At 36.8% G+C, this 5,251-nt stretch overlaps 1 pseudogene; it reads right to left on the minus strand.

Annotated features, from left to right (window-relative positions):
* Window positions 1-206: 206 nt before the first annotated feature.
* Window positions 207-5,251, minus strand: part of LOC132843220 (semaphorin-4E-like) — a 7,920-nt pseudogene continuing 2,875 nt past the window's right edge.

Below are 5,251 nucleotides of genomic sequence, written 5' to 3' on the forward strand. Positions count from 1 at the left end.
AACAAATACATTTCAAGTGTGCAGCTTGGTTTTACTTAATTATATCAATTAATTACATCAGATCAGTATGTTATGTGTACTTATTTGCTTTGTTAATTTTACTCAACCTCAGAAATTTATAGATTTTACTTAATATCACAAGTGTACATTTTATTAGAAAAATATGAGTGCAAAAACTTGCAAAAGACAAATTTTGTAAATTTTACTTATTCCATGTAAAACACAATCTGTAGACTTTCCTCCGATTTTTCCAAGCATCTCAGGACGGCAAAATGTCCTTTGTAGACGTCCCACACCACAAGAGCAAATATTATCAGTGTTAGTATGATGACCAGGATCTTGAGGGCCAAGTGAGTGTTCTGATCTTCCTCTGCCTGAGGCTGGACCAAACTATGCTCAGTGAAGTTTCCCAGCCTCAGCTCGTATGTAGCATTTTGGATGACATAGTCGTTACCATTGGAGGACTCTACAGAGGTGCAGGTGTAGAATCCGGCGTCGCTGTCCGAGGCATTGAGGATCAACAGGTTGTTGTGATGAATGTTGTACTTGTTGGAGTTTTGAATTGTGTGATTGTTTACGCTCCATTGCACAAGGGCCAGGTTTGATCCTGGCTGGCAAAGCAACCTGACCTCGTTACCAAGATTGAAGGTTTCAATGATCGTAGTACTTTCTGTAACACAAAAACAACAGTCTTTGAGAGTCTTATTTATTTTTAGTGACAAGTCACAATGGACTTAAACCATTTCTGCACATATATTTACCCATACAAGACACTTTTATCAGTAAACACTGTACTATCTGAACCAGTGGGCATAAAAAGCCACCTGTTCACATACCGACTGCAGGACAACGTGCAGCATTTCCATCTCTCAGACTCTGAACCATCTCACTGCAGGAGAAAAAAATAGATGGACATGACTGAAAATGTAATGTATCTAACATTCTCACATGTCCACAGTCTATAGTACAGTCTCTAGAGCAGTCAATTCAATATTTTAAACCACAGTGATGTTTGAGTCTTGATTCTGATTGGTCAGAAGGTGATTAAGTGAAATTTTCTATAACAAAGACTTACAGTACATCTACTGTAGCTGGAAGGCACAACAGGTTTATATACAGTATGTGTTCATTTTAATACGCTACTGTTAGCTCCAGATAATTTAGGTCAATAAAGAGTAAAAAAAATACTGTAAAATACTGTGATGAATAAACTTTTAATGTGTTGTTATTTAATAAAAAAATCAAAGTTAATAATTAAAAGTAATTAATAATTACTTAAAGGTAAACTTCAGGTCACGTCACACCCATTGTCTTTTTGCAGCACACCACATCATGATTTTTCCTTACAACACTATATTACAGCAGCTGAGAAGTATATGCTGAGTACCTGTGTGTATCTGGATGAATGTTTTTTATAGCAATGCAGCGTTCAGCGCCGAGGTCCCAGCCGCAGTACGGGTCTCTGGCCAGCACACAGTCCATACAGGAAGCGTAATGGTCACATGTACTAAGTGGCATCTGCACCGTTGCTTCCTCTGAGCCTGCATACAGCTGACCCTGAAACAATATGTGCAGCAGTTATTAAAAAGATGGTCAAACTATAACTGAATCAAACTAAAACTGAATCACAAGTAGAAATAATAAAATTAATCAGATGAGTACTGGGATAGCCATGATGGGAAAGTCATTAACTATTATTTTATTTTAGATCTACTCGTGTGAATGATGAGGGCAAAAAAAATTTATATCGTAGATTTGCATGTTCCCTAAAATGTATTAAAAGAAGTAGAAAAAAAATATTTCTATAATATTTTGTAAATTTATCAAAAGAATAAAAACAATTCACTCAATGAAAATGCATTTTATCATTCTCCCTAAGTAAATAGATAACTATTTCGTCCCCTTAATAAATCAATTAATTAGTGTAATATTATACAAAAAAAAACTATAATATTTTGGTGTAGCTTCAGGGAGGAAAAAATGTACAGTAAATGTGCTCTGAGGCTTACCAGGGTGACGGAGAGCCGCAATATCTTTACTGGCTCAGACTGCTTAAAGAGCTGCACCTCCTCTATTATCACCATCTTTCCGTCATAGTTGACTGCTTTCAGCACTGAACCGCTTGCTGTTACAAAGATTGTACAGTTGGTTGAACACTATAACACATACATGGATAAGTCTAAATAAATTATGTAAACTGTACACTAAATATTTATCTACCTGTGCCAATAAACATGACCTGATGGCTGCTCCCATCCAGGGCAGTAGTGCTGGCCACCACTATACGAGTAAACGCAGCTCATTTCTTCACCAGTAGGGGCTGCTCTGAAGGCTTCACTGTCTGATCCATCAGTGGGTTGTCTCGGATGAACTGAAGGGTTTCATCAGGAAGGTCCAAAGACGTTGAAATCCCTTTCTCCCTTGTCTTACTGTTAATACACTACACACATGCACACATAGAGAGAGCAACACAAAGCAAATAATTAACTACTGCATAGGTGGTGGTTTTGGAGACAAAAGATACAAATTAAAACGTTACCATGCACATCACTATGTACGTTATTACTCAGTAAATGATAATATTTCTGTCTATTATACAGACTTAATTAAGTCATTTTTCCATCACTGTAGCTAACAAATAAAAATGATTGTTGTAGAATATGTTGGTAAATGTTGAACTCACAGCTCCAGGACGAGGGTCAGGCACAGGTCCGTAGTATGTCTCCCATGTTTCAAAGTCATCATCTCTGTATAGCGATTTGAATTTGCCTTTAGAGAACACATCCCTGATGTCCTGTATCCTGTACGCACACACTGCTGAGTACTCCGGCATTTCCCTGTCAGTAAAATCACAGCTATGAAACAAGTGTCATAAAGTCGGTGGTTAATAAAACTATGTCTAATTAATGTTTGGATCTGCAACAGTTATGACTATTTTCTACAATTTTTGTTTTTAACTGGATGTCACAGCTTTACACATATGCAAATAGGAAGAAAAAACAGTGAGAAACATATTTTTAAGCATTTCCTTGATTTACATTGATTTACAGGTTTTGACTCCCTTAGATAATATTTGAGTACACCTTATTGCAGCATGTAACCTCCAAAAATTTATTCATTTCATATCAGAGTAAAAACAAAATAAATTAGTTTCGTGGGCAATTGTATGCATAACTGAATTTGTCTGAGGTTTTTATATGAGTGTGTAGTACTAAATAATAAGGTGTATGCATACAGGTGTATGCAATATAAAGACCACAAGGTGGTGCAGCATTGCCATCTCATACTGCCAGGGTCCCCAGGTTGATCCTGTGAATTTGTGTGGAGATTTTCTCCATAAGTTCTCTCCATGTTCCTGTTTCCATCCATAAACATGCAGCACTTGGATGGGCTGCACTTAATTGCCCGAAGGTGTTAATAAGTGTGTAAATGTGCGTTTGTATGGTGCTCTTTGGTGTACAGGTACATTATGTATCCTTTATTACATTAAACAAATCATATGTAATGTCTGAATCAGAAATAAATAAATAAATAAATAAATAAATAAATAAATAAATAAATAAATAAATAAATAAATAGTGTGATTTAAAATACATTATAATGGGAACATGTTGCATATACATCCTTCGTTTATAAACCTTACCCTACACAGGGTTGTGGAGAACCTGGAGCCTATCCCTTGGGGCAAAATTTAGAGATACTATCCAACAGCCTACAATGTTTTTGGACTGCAGGAGGAAACCAAAGTACCTGGACGATATCCCGAAAGCAAAGCAACATGGAAGCTCCCTTTACACAAGGCAGCAGAGGGAATCAAATCCCAAACATTTGAGGTGTAAGGCAAGCGTGCTAACCACTAAACCACCATGCCAATCAAACTAATACCATACTGTTTAATTCTGAAGTTAATGGCAAATGATGATTGAACATAAATAACAGTGAGTTGTTAACCTAAAGCCTGTTAGGTTTCCCATTTGACATAACCATTTTGACCTTTGCATGCCCTTGAGCTCAGGCTGATCTAACACAAATGGTAATGTTTAAGTCCTCTGGCTTAAGGTTTGACTGTATTGTTGGTCTGGTATTCAACCACAATCCTGATTACATTCAAAATCACAACTTGTCTTCTTCACTGCAGTTATTTAAAGATATTCTGCTGCCATTTTGGAACTGAACATTACTCACCCCTCAAGAGTGAAGACACCGTAGAACATACAGGTTTTCCAGGTGTCTGGGCAGAAGAGGAACACATCCTGTATGAGAAGTGGTAGAAAGGATTGAGGGACAGGACAGTCCAGGTGAGTCTTTTGAAATGACGTCCACTTCTTCTGCAATGTCCGCTGTCCTCCCACATCCCCCTAGCAAGGAGAGAACAGAGGGTATGAGAACAATGCTGCAGAAAATGACAGCAAGTGACAATAGTTATATTTATTTACTAATTAACATTATAAAATTACCAAATAGTTTTGTAAAACTATTGTTCCATAAGCAGATAATATCTCTCATTTTAATCCTTTATTACTTAAGAAAAAAACAAACAAAAAAATGCAAAAAGGAAAAATGTTTTCTATTGATGTATAAAAGCATCAAATGCAGGGTGATTACTCTTATAATATTTGATTTATAATCTTTTCACATCTTGATGATTAGCTAATCTTTTGCATTTCTTTAGTAACATCTGGTTTGTTAAGTACTGATGCAGAAGTAGGAAGCGTGTGCTTATATTTCCACACCCAGGTATTTTGTCATCACCTGAGGTTCTTTGTTTGAACAAAGAAGTGGTGAGGACCACACAACCATTATTTAGGCCCTGAAGAATGGTGTACTGTAATATCAGCAACATCATTTTATAAGGAAGAGTACCTTACAAACGCGGGCCACCCTTGACACCTCCAACGGTCTGTAGGTATCGTACTCCACAGCTCTTTCATTAAAGAAAAGGTAAATCTTGTCATCATCCCCCTCTGGGTTGTCATCTCCCTCAGCCACATGCTTCATGCCAATGAAATTGGGCTCTGAAATAACAAAACTAATCAGTGACTCTCAACTACTCAATCACAATCTCAAAGAATTGTTATGAGATGTAATATTGAGTTTTAAAATAAATATGAAACCAGAAGACTCATCTCGGTCCCTTATTTAGTGTGATAAAATTTACATTCATACCATTAAGCCATGATGTCAGGAATTCAGTTCGTATGGTGTCATCTAAGCTTCGCATCACAACCGGTTCTGAGCCCAGGAAATTGAA

Source organism: Tachysurus vachellii, chromosome 1 (genome assembly GCF_030014155.1).
Source record: "Tachysurus vachellii isolate PV-2020 chromosome 1, HZAU_Pvac_v1, whole genome shotgun sequence".
Classification (NCBI taxonomy): domain Eukaryota; kingdom Metazoa; phylum Chordata; class Actinopteri; order Siluriformes; family Bagridae; genus Tachysurus; species Tachysurus vachellii.